Genomic DNA, 21,015 nt, shown 5'->3' with positions numbered 1-21,015 from the left:
ACTTTGTATTTCATAGTTTGGAGTTAGTTCAGTCACGGGGAATCCACAGTGACATCAGTTCACTAAGTGGCTGAAAACAGCACAAATAATAACCTGTTGACTCTGTGGACCTGCTCAGAGGTTCCCAATGGTAGCACTTGTTTTGCATTTACTCCTCTAATCACTGTTCAGCTGCTTAACGGCAAACAGCTGTGCATGTTCCAGCTTCCTTTGTTCCACAGTTAGGATACCACTTGAGATTACACAATGCGAATATATATTTAAGTATTTGTCTTGTATTAGGCACTGGCACCCCACCCCAGTACTCTTGCCTGGAAAATCCCATGGATGGAGGAGCCTGTTAGGCTGCAGTCCATGGGGTCGCTAAGAGTCGGGCACGACTGAGCGACTTCACTTTCACGCATTGGAGAAAGAAATGGCAACCCACTCCAGTGTGCTTGCCTGGAAAATCCCAGAGACGGGGGAGCCTGATGGGCTGCCATCTATGGGGTCGCACAGAGTCGGACACGTCTGAAGCGACTTAGCAGCAGCAGCAGGCACACGTTTTAAATACAGATTCTCCCAAATCAAAATACTATATGGTTCACAAACCAAGCGCTTGCTGTGTTAAGTTAATTGCGCACTGTTTTGAATTATTGCTGTAAACTTAAAGAGTTTGTCTTCAGTTTACAGGGTCTTTAACAGTATTACGCTAAACACGCTGCAGGCATAAAATGGGACTGCCTTAGATTTTCTAATAGTGTGTCTAATAGTGAAGGACAACCTGTAAAGTTATAATTCTTATTCATTATGTAGTGGACCTGGTGAGTTACTCGGGATCTAAGTGGGGTGAGCGATGTAGGCTTGAAAACTGCGGCTCCACGCTCCTCTCTCCGCACCCCCGCCTTCTCAGGCGTGAGTGGATGGCGGGAGCGGGAAGGGGCGGGGCTTCTCGGCCCACCCCTGTGTTGTCACTTCCAGGTTCTGCGAGCGCTTCCGGGTCGTCGGCCCACCTCTGCGATCTCTGCTGCGGCGGGAGAGGTGGTCGGGGAAGTAGGTACCTTGGCTGACCTCCTGACTGCGCCACTTCTGTCCGCTCCGAGGCGGGAAGCGCCTATTCTCCAGGTACTGGGTGAACCGGCCCGCACTCCCTGCCACTCTCCAGAGCAGGCGTTACGTCGACTGGGTCTTGTGGGAGGGCATTTTCGGCCTCGCCCGTTACCAGTTTCGATGCCTGAATGGTCCCGCGGCGCTCCCGGGATGGGAAGGAAAGGGAGGCGGCCAGGAGGCTTCTTGTCCACCGGGTGCCAAGTAAACAGTCCAGGGAACACAGGGGTTTGGGAGGAAGGTCCTCAGCCTAGCACCGTATTTTTAGCCAGGTGAATGTCTTAAAGCCTACAGGGGTGATTTCCCCACCCCAATATCGAGGGGTCGCCTTCTTGAAATGTCTCATTCTTGTGTCTTCAGTCACTTGAAGCCTGCTTTCAAACCCCTTGTGAATTCGTACTAGAATGAATTTAAACTGGATTGCTCAAGAAAGACTAGGACTGTCGGTTTACTTCCGAACGTGGAGCCTTCTACTTTTCTAAACTGCAAAATGGAGTAGTACTAAAATTATGTGGCTCAAACTACATCTAGAGGAATTGAACATATCACAAGCAATTTTTCGGAATCTAAGACTATTAAAGCAAGTAATTTTAACAAATATTTAAATAACTATTTGTAAAAGTATTTTTTGAGGTATAGTAGGCGTATAACTACATGAGTTTCAGGTGTGCAACATGATTCGATGCTTGTACATACTGCAAAAGGATCACCCCAGTAAGTCTAGTTAGCATCCGTCACCAGGGTTGCAAAAAAAGTTTTTTTATGAAGAATTAAGATCTGTCTTGGGAACTTTTAAATATGCAATACAATATTAACAACTCTAGTCATCATGCTGTACCTTATATCCCTGTGATGTATTTTATAATTTATAATTAAATTTTATTAATTTATAATTTTATGATTTATATTTTATAATTGGGAGTTTGTAGTTTCATCATGCTTTTCCCTTACCCCTAATCTTCTATGAGCTTAATTTTCTTTTGTTTCTTGGTTTCCACATGTAAGTGAGACCATGTGGTATTTGTCTTGCTCTAATTTATTTGACTCGATGTAATTTATTTGACTTGGTGTAATGCCGTCAAAGCCCATTCACATTGTCTCAGATGGCAAGATTTCACTTTTCTAAGTGTCTGAATAATCATCCCATTATATATACCAAACCTTTTTTTATTGATTTATCCATGAATGGACATTTTGGTTGTTTCTGTGTCTTGACTGTTGTAAATAATGCTGCAGTGGAAGACTGTATATATCTTTTTGTGTTTGGTTTTTTTTAATTGGAATATAGTTGATATAGTTGTGTTAGTTTCAGGTGTACAGTAAATAGGTTATACATATATCTACTTTTTTTTAAGATTTCTTTTCTCATGTAGGTCATTACTGAATAGAGTTCCCTGTACTTTACAGCAGGTCGTTATTGTCAGTTTTTTTTACTTTTTTATTTTTTAGATTAAAAAGTTATATTTTCTATACAACAAATACTAAAACACCTGCAATGCTTTTTCATTTTTATTAACATGCAAAACCATCACAATGCAAAGAAATACAAAATGTAAGATGAGGCTATTGACTGTTGTCTGAAGATGACAGACAGTAATGGGTAAATTAGTTATGCTGCTCATTCATCTCCAGAGGTTTATTTAGCTCATCAGAAATATCTTTTCTCTTAATATAAAAAAAAGACAGTGAAATGTGCGCTGTTATCAGTTTTACATAAATGGTGTGTACATGTCAGCCCTCGTCTCCCAGTATATCACTCTCTCATCCCCCTGGTAACCGCAGTTTGTTTTCTGCATCTGTGACTCTATTTCTGTTTCGAAGATAAGTTCATTTGTACCATTTTTGTAGATTCCACATAGAAGTGACATCACGTGTTATGTGTCCGTGTCTCATTTACTTCACATAGTATGACAGTCTCTAGGTCCATCCATGTTGCTGCAGATGGCATTATTCTGCTCTTTTATGGCTGTGTAATATTCCATTGTATATACGTACCACATCTATATTTATGTTGCTTCCATATCTTGGCTCTGGTCCCTTGGTCCAAAAGGAACCAAAGAAAGGAGTGGCTACCCAGTCTGGTATTCTTGCCTGGAGAATTCCGTGGACAGAGAAGCCTGGCAGGCTACAGTCTATGGGGTCACAAAGAGTCAGACATGACTAAGAGTCTTGGCTATTGTAAGTAAATAATGCTGCAATGAACATTGTGTGCGTGCCTGCTCAGTTGTGTGACCCCATGGACTGTAGCCAGCCACACTCCTTTGGCCATGAAGTTGTCCAGGCAAGAATATTGGAGTGCATTGCCATTTCCTACTCCAGGGGATCTTCCCAACCCAGGGATCAAATGCACTTCTCTTGCGTCTCCTGCATAAGGCAGGCAGATTCTTACCATTGCACCACCTGGGAAGCTCCAGTGAACACTAGGGTGCATAGGAGTGGGAGTGCTGGATCATATGGTCGTTCTGTATTTAGTTGTTTTTTTTTAAGAAGCTCTACACTACTGTCCATAATGGGTACACTAATTACCTTCCCATCATCAGTGCAGGAGCATCTCCTTTTCTCCACACCTTGTCTAGCATTTATTGTTTCCAGATTCTTTTGCTGATAGCCATTCTGACTGGTGTGAAGTGATACCCCATTTCAGCTTTGATCTGCATTTTTCCAATTTTAAGCATCTTTTCATGTGCTTCTTGGCCATCTGTCTGTCTGATTTGGTGCTGATGGTTTAGTTACTAAATCATGTCAGGCTCTTGCAACCCCGTGGATTGCAGCCTGCTTGGCTCCTTTGTCTATGGAATTTCCCAGGCAAGAATACTAGAGTGGGTTGCCGTTTTCTTCTCCAGGGGATCTTCCCAACCCAGGGATTGAACCCACGTCTCTTACTTATTGCAGGCAGTCTCCTGCATTGCACGTGGACTCTACCAGCTGAGCCACCAGGGAAGTCCTATTTGGAGAAACATCCATTTAGATCTGCCCATTTTTTTATTGGGTTGGTTGGGTTTTTTGATGTTGAGCTACATGAGCTGTTTGTGTATTTTGGAGATTAATCTCTCGTTGGTTGTTTCGTTTGCAAATATTTTCTTCCATTCTATGGGTTGTCTTTTAGTTTTGTTTATGGTTTTCTTGTATAAAAGCTTTTGAGTTTAATTAGGTCTCATTTGTTTGTTTTTGTTTTCATTGCTGTAGGGGGTGAATCCCAAAAGATATTGCTTCGATTTATGTCAAAGAGTGTTCTGCCTATGTTTTCCTTTAAGAGTTTTATAGTATGCAGTCTTACATTTAGGTCTTTATGCTGAGGGTTTTTTTGTGTGTGTGTATGGTGTTTGAGAATATTCTGATTCCATTCTTTCACATGTAGCTGTCCAGTTTTCCCTGCACCACTTCCCCCCACCCCTCTTTTTTAGATTACTGTCATTTACATACTTACTGATTTTTGGTTGCATCGTCTCGATTGCGCTGGGCCTTCGTCGCTGCACAGACTCTTATCTAGTTGCGGAGAGCGGGGGCTGCGCTCTAGCTGCGGTGCACGGCCTCCTCGTTGGCAGTGGCTTCTCTGGTTGGGAGCACAGGCTGTGGTGCACAGGCTTCAGCAGTTGCAGGACTTGGGCTCAGTACTTGTGCCCGAGCTTAGTTGCTCCCAAGCATGTGGAATCTCCCCTGACCAGGGATCAAATGCATGTCTCCTGCATTGGAAGGTGGATTCCTATCCATTGCACTGCCAAGGAAGTCCCCCTCACCCCGTCCCGTTTTTTTTTTAAGGATATTTGAGTGTTTGAAATCTTTTTTCTTTGTGGCCGCACTGGGCCTTTGTTGTGGCACATAGGCTACAGAGCATGCACGCTGAGTATTGGTGCAGGGGCTCTCTAGCTGCGGCTGCGTGGGCTTAGTTACTCCACAGCACGTGGGATCTTAGTTCCCCCATTAGGAGTCAAACCTCAGTCCGCTGCATTGGAAGGTAGATTCTTAACCACTGGACCACCAGGGAGGTACCCCCAGCACCACTTGCTGAAGAGACCATCTTTCCTCCATTGTCTGTTTTTGCCTCCTTTGTCATAGACTACTTGAATATGGGTGCATGGTTTTATCTCTGGACTTTATCCTGTTCCATTGATCTATATTTCTATTTTTGTGCCAGTACAGTCCAAATTCAAGGAGCCTGATTGCCCCAGCTCTTTCTGTCTTTCTCAAGATTGCTTTGGTTATTCAGGGTGTTTTGTGTTTCTATAGAACTTGTAAACTTTTTTGTTGTGATTCTGTGAAAGATGCCATTGGCGATTTGGTAGGGAGTGCATTGAATCTGTTGATTGCCCTGTTGATTGGCAATCTGTTGATTGCCCGGGGTAGTATAACAATTTTGATAATATTGAATCTTCCATTCCAAGAACATGGTATATCTCTCCATCTGTATCATCTTTGCTTACTTTCATCAGCATCTTATAAAGTTTTCAGAGTCTTTCAAGGTTTTTTGCCTTCTTAGGTAGCTTTACTCCTGGGAATTTTATTCCTTTTGATGTGATGGTAAATGGGATTTTTATTATTATTATTTATTTTTGGCTGCGCTGGATCTTCATTGCTGCTCATGGGCTTTCTCTGGCTGTGGAGAGCAGGGACTACTCTTTGTTGTGGGGCGGGGGCTTCTCATTGCGATGGCTTTTCTTGTTGCGCAGCACAGGCTCTAGGGCACACCTCCTTCCGTAGTTGTGGCACATAGGCTTAGTTGCCCTGTGGCATCTGGGGTCTTAGTTCCCATACCAGGGATTGAACCCATGTCCCCTGCATTGGCAGGAGGATTCTTAACCACCGGACCACCAGCGAAGTCCTGGGGTTTTTTCCCCTTAATTTCTCTTTATTGTCTTTTGTTGTTAGTGTATAGGAATGTAAGAGATGTCTTTCTGTATCGTCTAACTTTACCAAATTCACCGATGAGCCCTAGTAGTTTTCTGATAGCATTTTAGGATTTTCTGTGTGTAGTATCGTGTCATCTGAAGCGGTGGCTACACTTCTTTTCCAGTTTGAATTCCTCTTCTTTCTTCTCTGATTGCCATCGCTAGAGCTTCCAAAACTATCGCATAAAAGTAGCAAGAGTGGACATTCTTGTTTTGTTCCTGATCTTAGAGGAAATACTTTCAGTGTTTCACTGTTGAGAATGATGTTAGCTGTGGTTTCGTCATGTATTGCCTTTATTATGTTGAGGTAGGTTTCTACTCTGCCCACTTTCTGGGGCGTTTTTATCATAAATGTGTGTTGAGTTTTGTCAAAAGTTTTCTGCATCCAGTGAGATGATCATATGGTTTTTATTCTTCAGTTTGCTAATGTGGTGTATCTCCTTGATTTGCAAATACTAAAAAAACCCTTGCATCCCTGGGAAAAATCCCATTTGATCATGGTGTATGACCCTTTTAACGTGTTGTTGGATTCAGTTTGCTAGTGTTGTCTTGAGGACTCTTGTGTCTATGTTCATCGGTGATATTGGCCTGTAATTTCCTTTTGTTGTGGTATCTTTGGTTTGGTATCAGGGTGATGGTGGCCTTGTACAATGAGCTTGGGAGTGTTCCTTTGCGATTTTTTTTTCTTTTAAGATTCATGTGTTTGTTTTTGGCTGCTCTGGGTCTTCGTTGCTATGTGCAGGCTTTCTCTAGTTGTGGCAAATGGGCTACTCTCTAGTCGCGGTGCATGGCCTCCTCGCGTGGCTTCTCTTGTCACGGAGCGCGGGCTGAAGGCACAGTTGTGGCACACTGGCTTAGTTGCCCTGTGGTGTGTAGGATCTTCCAGGTGCACTGGCAGGTGGATTCTGAACCACCAAGGAAGCCCCCTCTGCAGTTTTTTGAAAGAGTTTTAAAAGGGTGGTAGAAGGATTGGAGGACACAATGGCACCCAACTGCAGCATTCTTGCCCGGAAAATTCATGGACAGAGGAGCCTGGCAGGCGACAGTCCATGGGTCGCAAAGAGTCTGGCATGACTGAGTGACTGACTTTCTTCTTTCTCTCAGTAGAAGGATACGTGTTAACTCTTCTCTAAATGTTTGATAGAGATAAATTCACCTGTGAAGCCATCTGGTCCTGCACTTTTGTTTCTTGGGAGTCTTTTTTTATCAGTTTCAATTTCAGTACTTGTGATTGGTCTGCTCATGTTTTCTGTTTCTTTCTGATTCAGTCTTGGAAGGTTGTACCTTCCTAAGAATTTATAGTTTCTCCTAGGTTGTCTATTTTATTTGTGTATAGTTGCTTATAGTAGTCTCTTATGATCTGTTGTATTTCCATGATATTGGTTGTAACTTTTGCTTTCTCATTTCTAATTTATTTGAACCTTCTCCTTTTCTTTCCTGATGACTCTAGCTAATGATTTGTCAATTTTGTTTTTTCTTTTCAAAGAACCAGTTTTTTGTTTCATTGTTCTTCTCTGTTGTTGTGTCTTGATTTCATTTATTTCTGGTTTGATCTTTAGGATTTCTTTCCTGCTAGTAACTTTGGGTTTGTTTGTTCTTCTTTCTTTAGTAGCTTTAGGTGTAAGATTAGGTTGTTGTTTGAGATTTTTCTTGTTTTCTCTGGTAAAATTATATTGGTATAAAGTTCTTTCTTAGAACTATTCTTGCTGCATCCCATGGAGGTTGGATCATCATGTTTTCTTTGTCATTTGTTTCTTGGTTTTTAAAAATTTGCTCTTTGATTTCTTTAGTGATCCATTGGTTGTTTAGTAACATCCACTAGCTTCCACATATTTGTGGGTTTTTTACAGGTTTTTTCCCCCCTGTAATTATTTCTAATTGCTTACCATTATGAGCAGAAAAGATGCTTGACATGATTTCATTTTTCTTAAATTTACCAAGGCTCAATTTGTGGCTCAAAATGTGATCTGTCCTGGAGAGTGTTCCATGTGCACTTGAAGAAAGTGTATTCTCCTTTCGGATGGAATGTCCTGTATAGGTTAAGTCCATTTGGTTTAATGTATCACTTAAGGCCTGTGTTTCTTTACTGATTTTCTGTCTGGATGATCTGTCCATTGGTGAAAGTGTGGTGTTAAAGTTCCACACTATTATTGTGTAGCTGTCAATTTCCCCTTTTATGGCTGTTAGCATTTGCCTTATGTATTTAGGCACTCCTGTGTTGGGTGCATATATATTTACAGTTCTCATACCTTCTTGGATTGATCCTTTGATCATTATGTAGTGTCCTTCCTCTGTTGTGTCTGATAGGAGTGTTGCTGCTCCAGCTTTCTTTTGATTTCCATTTGCATGGAGTATCTTTTACCATCCCCTCACTTTCTATATGTGTCCCTAGTCTGAAGTAGATCGCTTGTAGACAGAATATATACTGGTCTTATTTTTGTATCCATTCAGCCAGTCTGTGTCTTTCGGTGGGAGCATTAATCCATTTACATTTAAGGTATTTCGATGTGTATGTTCTTCTTGCCATTTTCTTAATTGTTTTGGATTTGTTTCTGACCATCTTCTTTTTTTCCTTCCTTTTTGGTTTGATGACTGTCTTTAGTGTTGTGTTTGTGTTATTTGTGTGTGTGTGTGCATCTGTTGTGGTTGCATATATCATTTTGAATTAGTGTTTCCTTTTCCTTCAGATAAATACCCAAAAGTGGAATTGTTGAGTTATATGATAATTGTCTTTAATATTTTGAGGAACCTATATACTGTTTTCCATATTTGTTGTACCAGTTTACATTCCCACCAGCATTACACAGTGATTATTCCTATTTCTCTGCATCCTCACCAAATACTTGTTATTTCTTGTCTTTCTGATTATGGCCATGCTGATAAGTGTGAGGCGATATGTTATTGTGGGTTTGATTTGCAGTTCCCTGGTAATTAATCATGAGCAGTTTTTGGTCATCTATATGTGATCTTTGGGAAAATGTCTGTTCTGATCCTCTGTCCATTTTTTAATCAGGTTACTCTGCTTTTTTGCTGTTGAGGTGTGTGAACGCCTAATATATTGGGGATAGTAACTCCTTATCAGATACATGATGTGCAGATATTTTTTCCCAGTCTGTATGTTGGGCGTTCCCTGGTGGTCCAGTGGTTAAGACTCCACACTTCACTGCCTGGGTTTGATCCCTGGTCAGGAAAACAAGATCCCTCATGTATCGCTCAGTGTGGCCAAAAAAAAGAAAACATCTATACATTGCCTTTCTATTTAGTTTTTTGGCATGACTCTATATGTTACATCACTTTGAAAACTCTTAACTGTATTTTGATAAATTCATTGTTTTCAGAATACTAATTCACATGTCCTCTGATCAGCTCAATTTGATTTAACGTTTAACTCATTAGGTATTTTTCAGTTCCGTTCAGTCACTCAGTCGTGTCTGACTCTGCAACCCCATGGACTGCAGCATACCAGGCCTCCCTGTCCATCACCAACTCCTGGAGCCTCCTCAAACTCATGTCGGTGATGCCCTCCAACATCTCATCCTCTGTCTTCCCCTTCTCCTCCTACTTTCAAACTTTCCCAGCATCAGGGTCTTTTCCAGTGAGTCATTTCTTCCCATCAGGTGGCCAAAGTATTGGAGTTTCAGCTTCAGCATCAGTCCTTCTAATGAATATTCAGGACTGATTTCCTTTAGGATGGACAGGTTGGATCTCCTTGCAGTCCAAGGGACTCGCAAGAGTCTTCTCCAACACCACAGTTCAAAAGCATCAATTCTTTGGCGCACAACTTTCTTTTTATAGTCCAACTCTCAGCATCCGTACATGACTACTGGAAAAGCCATAGCTTTGGCCAGACGGACATTTGTTGGCAGAGTAATGTCTCTGCTTTTTAATATGCTGTCTAGGTTGGTCATAACTTTTCTTCCAAGGAGTAAGTGTCTTTTAATTTCATGGCTGTAGTTACCATCTGCAGTATTTTAGAGCTCCCCAAAATAAAATCTGTCACGTGGTTTCCACTGTTTCCCCATCTATTTGCCATGAACTGATGGGACCAGATGCCATGATCTAAGTTTTCTGAATGTTGAATTTTAAGCCAACTTTTTCACTCTACTCTTTCACTTTCATCAAGAGGCTCTTTAGTTCTTCTTTGCTTTCTGCCATAAGGGTGTTGTCATTTGCATATCTGAGGTGATTGATAACCCAGCAATCTTGATTCCAGCTTATGCTTCATCCAGCCCAGCATTCCTCATGATGTACTCTGCATATAAGTTAAATAAGCACGGTGACAATATACAGCCTTGACATACTCCTTTCCCTATTTGGAACCAGTCTGTTATTCCATGTCAGGTTCTAACTGTTGTTTCCTGACCTGCATACAGATGTCTCAAGAGGCAGGTCAGGTGGTCTGGTATTCCCATCTCTTTAAGAATTTTCCACAGTTCGTGGTGATCCTCACAGTCAAAGGTGTTGGCATAGTCAATAAAGCAGAAGTAGATGTTTTTCTGAAACTCTCTTGCTTTTTCCATGATCCAGTGGATGTTGGCAGTTTGATCTCCGGTTCCTCTGGCTTTTCTAAATCCAGCTTGAACGTCTGGAAGTTCATGGTTTATGTACTTTTGAAGCCTGGCTTGAAGAATTTTGAGCATTACTTTACTAGCATGTGAGATGAGTGCAATTGCACAGTACTTTGAGCGTTCTTTGGCATTGCCTTTCTTTGGGATTAGAATGAAAACTGACCTCTTCCAGTCCTGTGGCCATTGCTGAGTTTTCCAAAGTTGCTGGCATACTGAGTGCAACACTTGCATGGCATCATCTTTTAGGATTTGAAATAGCTCAACTGGAATTCCATCATCTCCACTAGCTTTGTTCATAGTGATGCTTTCTAAGGCCCACTTGACTTCACATTCCAGGATGTCTGGCTCTAGGTGAGTGATCACACCATCTTGATTATCTGGGTCATGAAGATCTTTTTTGTATAGTTCTTCTGTGTATTCTTGCCACCTCTTCTTAATATCTTCTGCTTCTGTTAGGTCCATACCATTTCTGTCCTTTATGGAGCCCATCTTTGCATGAAATGTTCCCTTGGTATCTCTAATTTTCTTGAAGGGAACTCTAGTGTTTCCCATTCTATTGTTTTCCTCTATGTCTTTGCATTGGTGACTGAGGAAGGCTTTCTTATCTCTCCTTGCTATTCTTTGGACTGCATTCAAATGGATATATCCTTCCATTTCTCCTTTGCTTTTCACTTCTCTTCTTTTCTCAGCTATTTGTAAGGCCTCCTCTGACAGCCATTTTGCTTTTTTTGCATTTCTCTTTCTTGGGGATGGTCTTGATCCCTGTCCCCTGTACAATGTCACGAACCTCCATCCATAGTTCTTCAGGCACTCTATCACATCTAATCGCTTGAATCTATTTTTCACTTCCACTGTATAATTGTAAGGGATTTGATTTAGGTCATACCTGAATGGTGTAGTGGTTTTCCCTACTTTCTTCAATTTATAAGTCAGAATTTGGCAGTAAGAAATTCATGATCTGAGCCACAGTCTGCTCCCAGTCTTGTTTTTGCTGACTGTATAGAGCTTCTCCATCTTTGGCTGCAAAGAAAATAATCAATCTGATTTCAGTGTTGACCATCTGGTGATGTCCATGTGTAGAGTCATCTCTTGTGTTGTTGGAAGAGGGTGTTTGCTATGACCAGTGCGTTCTCTTGGCAAAACTCTGTTAGCCTTTGCCCTGCTTCATTCTATACTCCAAAGCCAAATTTGCCTGTTACTCCAGGCAACTGTTACGTGACTTCCAACTTTTGCATTCCAGTCCCCTATAAGGAAAAGAGCGTCTGTTTGGGGTGTTAGTTTTAGAAGGTCTCTTAGGTCTTCATATGTATTTTTAGAGTATATATAAACATGTATGGGCTTCCCAGGTGGCACTAATGATAAAGAAGCTGCCTGCCAGAGCTAGAGACGTAGAAGATGCTGGTTTGATCTCTGAGTCAGCAAGATCCCCTGGAGGAAGGCATGGCAGCCCACTCCAGTATTCTGGCCTGGCACATCCCATGAACAGAGGAGCCTGGTGGGTTACAGTCCATAGTCCAAAGAGTCGGACGCAACTGAGGCAACTTGGTGTGCACACATGCTTAACATATACATGTGTGTATTATAAGGTTTGCCTGTTGAATATGATTCAGAATTTCTATATTTGTTTTGCAGTTGCATTTTTTTGACTCCCTTCACCTCTGGCAACTGGCAATCTGTCTGTATCTGTGCACTTGGAGTTTTTTGTTTGTTTTATAGATTGTACATACAAGACAGAGCATTTGGTTTTTTTTTTTCCTCTCTGACTTTTCATTCACTTAATATCATGCCAAGTTCCATCCCTGCCATAATAAGTGACAAGATTTCATTCTCTTTTTTCTGACGGAATGATCATTGTGTATAGATACCATAATTTCTTTATTTCTTTAAATGTATATTTTATATTATAGTTGAGCTACAATGTGTTAGTTTCAGGTATATAGGAAAGTGATTCAGTTATAAACTCTTAATTTATCCCTTCCTTCCACCGTTCTTTTGATAATCATAAGTGTGTCTTTTAAGTCAGTGAGCTTTTTTCTGTTTTGTAAACAAGTTCATTTGTATTATGTCACATGTAAGTGATATCATATATTTGTCTTTCTCTGAGTTAGCTTAGTATGATAATCTCAGGGTTCATTTATGTTGCTGCAAATGGATTATTTCACTTTTTTAATGGCTAAGTGATATTCCATTTATATATATATATATCTCTCTCTCTCATATCTTAATTCATCCATTTATATATATATGTATATCTCATATCTTCATCTGTCCATGGACATTTAGGTTGGTGCCATGTCTTGACTCTTACAGACAGCACTGTGATGAACATTGGGTTGCATGCATCCTTTTGAACAATGGCTTTCTCTGAATATATGCCCAGGAGTGGGCCTGGTGGATCATATGATAGTTCTGTTTTCAGTTTTTGTGTTAACACCCACTTTTATTTATTTTTTTAAACTTATTGGCTATGCAGCATGTGAGATCTTAGTTCGCCACCAGAGATCGGACCTGTGCCCCCTGTATTGAAAGTGTGGAGTCCCAACCATTGAACTGCCAGGGAAGTCCCTATTTTTAGTTTTTTAAGGAGCCTCCATGCTATTCTCCATAGTGCCCACCAGTTTACATTCCCACCAAGAGTGTAGGCGCATTCCCTTTTCTCCGCGTACTCTCCAGCGTTTGTTGTTTGTAGACAACTTGATGATAGTCATTCTGACCAGCCTGAGGTGATATCTCATTATAGTTTTGATTTGCATTTCTCTAACAGTCAGTGGTGGTGAGCATCTTTGTATGTGTCTCTTGGCCATTTGTGTGTCTTCTTTGGAGAAATGTCTATTTAGGTCTTCTAGCCATTTTTTGATTGGGTTATTTAGTTGTTTGATATTGCCTCCTTGAGCTGTTTATAAATTTTGCAGACTAATCCCCTGTTGGTTGCATCCTTAGCAAATATTTTCTCCCATTCTGTGGATTGTCTTTTTGCTTTGTTTATGGTTTCTTTTACTGTGCAAAAACTTTTGAGTTTAATTAGTTCCCATTTGAGGGCTTCCTGTGGCTCAAACAGTAGAGAATCCACCTGCAGTGCAGGAGACCCAGGTTCAGTCCCTCAGTTGGGAAGATCCTCTGGAGAAGGAAATGGCAACCCACGCGGGTAGTCTTGCCTGGAGAATTCCATGGATAGAGGAGCCTGGTGGGCTACAGTCCATGGGATCACAAAGAGTCAGACACGACTGAGCCACTAACTTTCACTATTTTTGTTTTTATTTTCATTACTCTAAGAGGTTTATCCCAAAAGATATTGCTGTGATTTATGTCAAAGAGTACGCTGCCTATGTTTTCTTCACTTTTAGTCTATATGTGTGCTTACATATGAAGTGGGTCTCTTGTAGACGGCACACGTACAGGTCTTGTTTTTGTATCCATTTAGCCAGTCTGTGTCTTTTGGTTGGAGCATTTATCCATTTAATTTAAAGTGTATCAATATGCCTGTTCTTATTGCCATCTTAATTGTTTTGGATTTGTTTTTGACACTCTTACTTTTTCTTCTTCTGTTCTCTTGATTTGATAATTAGAGTTGTATTTGGATTCCTTTTTCTTTTGTGTGTATGTATCTATTGTAGATTTTCAGTTTGCAGTTACCATGAGTTGCTGGTATTTTAATTTCAAATGTGTTTCCATTTTCCTGCATTTGTACTCTACTCATGGTTGCTGGATTTGGTATCATATTTGTGTGTCAATGATTTCCTACTTTTACTGTATGTTTACCTTTACCTGTGAACTTGCCAGTCATAATTCTCTTGTTTCTAGTTGCAGTCTTGTCTTTTCCACGAAGAGAAGTTCCTTTATCAACTGGTCTGGTGGCCCTGAATTCTCTTAGCTGTTGCTTATCTGTGAGGCTTTTGATTTTGCTGTCAAATCTGAACGAGAGCTTTGCTGGGTAAAGTATTCCTGGTTGTCGGCTCTTCCCTTTCATCGCTTTAAATGTACTGTGCCACTCCCTGCTGCAGAGTTTCTGCTGAAAAATTAGCTGATAGCCCTACAGGATTTCTCTTGCATTTCATTTGTTGTTTTCCCCTTGTTTTTAATATTTATTCTTCATCTTAAATTTTGTCAGTTTGATTACTGTGGGTCTTGGTGTATTCCTCTTTGGGTTTATACTAAATGGGACTCTGCTTCCTGGACTTAGGGATGTCTTTTTTTTTCTTTCCCATATTAGGGATATTTTCAGCTACTACCTCTTCAAATGCTTACTCAGGTCCTGTCTCTCTTTTCTCCTAGAACCCCTATAATGTGAATGCTAGTGCATCTGTTTTTGTCCCAGAGGTCTCTTAAACTGTCCTCATTTTTTGTTTTCATTCTTTTGTTTATTCTGCTCCATGGCAGAAATTTCCACCATTCTGTCTTCCAGCTCACTTCTCTGTTCTTCTGCATCATTTACTCTGCTGTCGATTCCTTCTGGAGTATTTTTCATTTCATTTTATTGTATTGTTCATTTTAGTTCATTTCTTCTTTAGATCTTCTAGGTCTTTGTTAAACATTTCTTACATCTTCTTGGCCTGTGCCTCCATTCTTTTTTCAGGATCTTGAATCATCTTTACTATCATTACTCTGAATTATTTTTTGAGTGATTGCCTATCTCCCCTTCTGGGGCTTTACCTTGTTCCTGCATCTGGGACATATTTCTCTCCTGTCTCATTTTATCTGACTTTTTGTGATTGCAGTTTCTCTTCCACAGGCTGCAGAGCTGTAGTTCTTATTTCTGCTGTCTGCTCCCTTTTGGATGAGGCTGATCTAAGAGACTTTTACAAGCCTTCTGATGGGAAGGACTGGTTCCTGACCATTGGTGGGTAGAGCTGCATCTTGTCCCTCTGCTGGACAGGGCCATATCAAGGGGTGTGTTTAGTAGGCAACTGTAGGCTCAGAAAGACTTAGACAACCTGTCTGTCAGTGGGTGGGGCTGTGTTCCTGTCCTGTTGATAATTTGACCTGAGGTGTCCCCGTACTGGGGCCTACAGGCTGTTTAATAAGAGTGTCAGCCTCCAGAAGGGCTCACACCAGTGAGTACTCTCCAGAACTCCTGCCACCCTTGTCTTTGTCCTCAAAATGAGCTCCCAACACTACTCACCTCTCTGAGCTGAGTACCAGCATGCAGGTCTGACCTAGTATCCTATGAGTATCCCAGTATCCTGGCTTCTTTGTGTGTGGATATAGAAAACTTGTTTTGGTATGTTGCAGTCGTTTAGCTGTGATTTTGGTGTTTTTGAGCGAGGAAGTGAGCTCATGTCCTTCTGCTCTGCCATCTGGTCTCCCACCCCACAGTTTCTTTGTCCATTGCGTTTTTGCTGGACACTTAGGTTGCTTTCATATCTTGGCTGTTGGGAATATGTGAAGATGGGGGTGCGTGTGTCTTTCCCAGTTAGGGTTTTCTTTTTCTTTTGATGAGTACCCTAAAGTGGAATTGGTGGGTCATATGGGAGTTCTATTTTACTTTTTTGAGAAACATCCATACTGTTTTCCATAGTGGTTGTACCAGTTTACATTCCTGTCAGCAAGTCACAAGGGTTCCCTCTAACCACATCCTCGCCAATACTTGCTATTGTCTTTTTTATAATAACTGATAGTATACATTGGAATATATTAAATAGACTACTACGTATTACATATGTAATTTATAATTTTTTTTACTGGGATTGTTTGGGGTTTTGCTATTGAGTTTTGTGTTTTTATATAGTTTGAATATCAGCCTCATATGAGATGTATGATTTGAAAATGTTCTCCCTCATTCAGTACATAGCCTATTCATTTTTTTATGGTTTCCTTTGTCGTGGATAAACTTTTTAGTATGATCCAATCCCACTTATTTATTTTTGCTTTTATTGCTTTTGCTTCTGATGTCAGATTCAAAAAACCATCACCAAGCTCTGTATCAAGGAGCTTACCATCTCTGTTTTTTTCTAGGAGTTTTAGGGTTTTATGGTATTAGGTCTTATATTTCAAGCTTTTAACCCATTTTGAGTTTAGTTTTGTGTATGGTGTAATATAGTGGTCCGGTGTCATTCTTTTGTCATGAGGATGCGCAGTTTTCCAGCACCCTTTATTGAACAGACTGTCATTTCCCCATGTACAACATTCTTGTCTCCTTTATCATAAGTTAATCAACCATACACACACAGGTTTACTTCTGGGCCCTTTACTCGCTTGCATTCATCTGTACATCTGTTTTTATTGGCAGTGGCATCCTGTTTCCATTACGGTAGCTTCATTATAGAGTTAGATGTCAGCAGACATGATGCCTCCAACTTTGTCCTTCTTTCTCAAGATGGCTTTGGCATTTTGGGGTCTTTGTGGTTTCATATAAATTTTAGGATTGTTTGTTCTATGTCTTTGAAAAATGCCATTGGAATTTTGATAGGAATTGTGTTGAATCTGTAAATTGCTTTAGGTAGTATGGACATTTTAATAATATTGATTCGTCCAGTGCACATGCATGGAATTTCTGTTTATTTGTATCATATTCAGTTTCTTTCATCATTGTCCTGCAGTTTTCAATATCCATATCTTTTACCTCTTTGGCTAAATTTATTTCTATATAGTTTGTTCTTTTTGAGGCAGTTGCAAACAGGATTGTTTATTTCTCCTTCTGATAATTCATTAGTTCAGTTCACTCACTCAGTCATGTCCGACTCTTTGCGACCCCATGAATCACAGCACGCCAGGCCTCCCTGTCCATCACCAACTCCCGGAGTTCACTCAAACTCACATCCATCGAGTCGGTGATGCCATCCAGCCATCCCATCCTCTGTCGTTCCCTTCTCCTCCTGCCCCTAGTCCCTCCCAGCATCAGAGTCTTTTCCAATGAGTCAGCTCTACACATGAGGTGGCCAGAGTATTGGAGTTTCAGCTTTAGCATCAGTCCTTCCAGTGAACACCCAGGACTGATTTCCTTTAGAATGGACTGGTTGGATCTCCTTGCAGTCCAAGGGACTCTCAAGAGTCTTCTCCAACACCACAGTTCAAAAGTATCAATTCTTCAGCGCTCAGCTTTCTTCATTTCTAGGTAACTCTTGGACTTATCTTAAATGGGAAATGGGGAGGACACAAGATTCTATACTCTACTTTTGTCAAGTTCATATCTTCCTAGTGGTACTCCTTGCCCTCTCTGTCCCCCTAACCTACCCCACACATTATGCTTACTGGTTTTTTGCCTTCATTTATTTTTTGAACAGATGTTTAATTTCCTTCCATCATGTGCCAGGTAGTGTTCGTTCTCAATGCCTGGTTTACTTCAGTAAACAAAAGCAGATAAAAGCCCTTGCTCTGGTAGGTTTTACGTTCTGCTGGAGGATGCAGAAAAGTAAACATAAAATAAGAAAACTGTATAATGTTTTAGAAGGTCATGGTGCCATCAAAGAAATAGAGCAGAGTGAGGGACATTGAGAGCTGCAGAGTGGAGTGGGGGTGGGATTTTAAATATGTGGTCTGTTTAGGCCCCATTAAGTTCTTAAGGGGATTAAGAAAACCAAGTGGATATCCAGGGGAAGCTAATTCCAGGTAGAAAAGACAGCTGTCACAAAGGCTTACATAGGCAGGAACGTGTATGTCATGTTCTAAGAAAAATAAGGAAGCCATTGTGTCTGGAGAAGGGCAAGAACAAGGGGGAGATGGTGGATGAGGTCATTGAGATAATAGGTGGTGGTGTTCAGTCACCAAGTCGTGTCTCACTTTTTCGTGACCCCATGGACCGCAGCACACCAGGCTTCCCTGTCCCTCACCATCTCCTGGAGTTTGCCCAAGTTCATGTCCATTGAATCTGTGGTACCATCCAGCCATCTCATCTTCTATCACTCTGTTCTTCTATTTTCAGTCTTTCCCAGTGACGAAGTCTTTTCCAGTGAGTCAGCTGTTCATATCAGGTGGACAAAGTATTGGAGTTTCAGCTTCAGCATCAATCCTTCCAATAAATATTCAGGGTTGATTTCCTTTAGGATTGATTGGTTTGATCTCCTTGCAGTCAAGGGACCTTCAGGGGTCTTCTCCAGCACCACAGTTCAAAAGCATCAATTCTTTAGCACTCTGCCTTCATTATTGTCCAGCTCTCATATCCATACATGACTACCGGAAAGACCATAGCATAGCCTTGACAATACGGACCTCAGTTGGCAAAGTAGTGTCTTCGCTTTTTAACACACTCTCTAGGTTTGTCATAGCTTTCCTGCCAAGAAGCAGTCATCTTCTGATTTCATGGAGGCAGTCACCATCCACAGTGATTTTAGAGCTCAAGAAGAGGAAATCTGTCAGTGCTTCCACCTTTTTTCCCCCTTCTAATTGCCATGAAGTGATGGGACCTGATGCTATGATCTTAATTTTTCCATGATCTTAATTTTTTTAACATTGAGTTTTAAGCCGGCATTTTCTCTCTCCTCCACCCTCATCAAGAGGGTCTTAAGTTCCTTTTCACTTTCTGCCAAGCATGTGTGTAGAGTGGTGTCATCTGCATATCTAAAGTTGTTGATATTTCTCCTGGCTGTCTTGATTCCAGCTTGTAACTCATCCAGCCCGGCATTTTGCGTGATGTGCTTTGCATATAAGTTAAATAAACAGGGTGACAGTAAACAGCCTTGTCGTACTCCTTTCTAAATTCTGAACCAGTCTGTTGTTCCATACAAGGTTCTAACTTGTTTCTTGACCCACATACAGGTTTCTCAGGAAATAGGTAAAATGGTCTGGTGTTCCCATCTCTTTAAGAATTTTGCAGTTTGTTATGATCCACACAAAGGCTTTAGTATAGTCAGTGAAACAGAGGTAGATGTTTTTCTGAAATTCCCGTGCTTTTCTCTAAGATCCAGCAAATGTTGGCAATTTGGTCTTTGGTTCCTCTGCCTTTTCTGAACCCAGCTTGCAAGATCTGTACATTCTCAGTTCACAGACTGCTGAACCCTGGCTTGGAGGATTTTGAGCATAACCTTACTAGCATGGGAGATGAGTGCAATTGCCTTGTGGATTGAACATTCGTTAGCGCTGCCCTTCTTGGGAATGGGATGAGGATTGACCTTTTCCAGTCCTGTGGCCACTGTGGGGTTTTCCAAATTTGCTGACACAATGAGTGCAGCACTATAATAGCATCATCTTTTAAGATTTTAAATAGCTCAGCTGCAATTCCATCAGCTCCACTAGCTTTATTGGCAGCAGTGCTTCCTAAGGCCCACTTGACTTCACATCCAGGATGTCTGGCTCTGAGTGAAAGACTACACCATCAGGGTTATCCAGATCATTAACATCTTTTTTGTACAGTTCTTCTGTGTATTTTCATCTCCCCTTGATTACTTCTGCTTCTATTAGAGCTTTACTATTTCTGTCCTTTATTGTGCCCATCTTTGGATGAAATGTGCCTTCAGTACTTCCAATTTTCTTGGAGAGATCTCGTCTAACCCTTTCTGTTGTTACCTTCTGTTTTTATGAAGGTAGTTTTTATGAACAGTTTTTTACGCACAGTTCATTGAAGGCCTTGTCTCTCCATGCTATTCTCTGGAACTCTGCGTTTAGTTGGGGGTACCTTTCCCTTTCTCCCTTGATTTTCACTTCTCTTCTTTCTTCAGCTGTTTGTAAAGCCTCCTCAGACAACCACTTTGCCTTCTTGCATTTCTTTTTCTTTGGGATGGTTTTGATCAGTATTACAGCTATGTTCAGTATTATGGTTTATCCTATTTATTATGTTTTCTTCAGTATTATGGTTTATTATCCTGTAGAGTGTTACGGACCTCTGTCCAAAGTTCTTCAGGCACTCTGTTTACTAGATCTAATCCCTTGAATCCATTCGTTACCTCCACTGTATATTCATAGGAGATTTAAGTCATACCTTACTGGACTAGTGGTTTTCCCCGCTTTCTTTAGCTTAAGCCTGAATTTTGCTGTGAGGAGCTAGCTGATGGTCTGATCCACAGTCAGCTCCAAGTCTTGTTTTTTCTGACTATATACAACTTTTCCATCTTCAGCTATGAGGAATGTTATCAGTCTGATTTCGGTATTGACCATTTGCTGATATCCATGTGGAGAGTCATCTCTTGTGTTGCTGAAAAAGGGTGTTTGCTATGACAATTGAATTCTCTTGGCTGAATTCGGTTATCCTTTGTCTTGCTTCATTTTGTATTCAAGGCCAAACTCGTCTGTTATTCCCAAGTATCTCTTGACTTCCTACTTTTGCATTCCAGTCCCCTATGATGAACAGGACATCTTTTTTTGGTGTTAATTCTAGGAGGTCTTCATAGAACTAATCAGCTTCAGCTTCTTCAACATCAGTGGTTGGGGCAGAGATTTGGATTACTGTGATATTGAATGGTTTGGCTTGAAACAAACCAAGATGATTCTGTCATTTTTACGGTTACACGAAAGTACTGCATTTCAGACTCTTTTGTTGACTATGAGGGCTACTCCATTTCTTCTATGGGATTCTTGCCCACAGTAGTATATAAAATGGTTGTCTG

General features: G+C 40.9%; 1 protein-coding gene across 1 annotated transcript in view; it reads left to right on the top strand.

The window, feature by feature from the left end:
• Nucleotides 1-955: 955 nt before the first annotated feature.
• Nucleotides 956-21,015, top strand: part of GTF2A2 (general transcription factor IIA, 2, 12kDa) — a 31,744-nt gene continuing 11,684 nt past the window's right edge. The window contains exon 1 of the mRNA XM_010836835.1: nucleotides 956-1,104. The gene's annotated coding sequence lies outside the window, so the exon portion shown is untranslated. The remainder of the gene's footprint in view (nucleotides 1,105-21,015) is intronic.

Source organism: Bison bison, unplaced genomic scaffold, assembly GCF_000754665.1.
Source record: "Bison bison bison isolate TAMUID 2011002044 unplaced genomic scaffold, Bison_UMD1.0 scf7180017864066, whole genome shotgun sequence".
NCBI lineage: Eukaryota > Metazoa > Chordata > Mammalia > Artiodactyla > Bovidae > Bison > Bison bison.
Note: the sequence above shows the minus strand (reverse complement) of the source record. Positions and strands in the feature narration are given on the sequence as shown.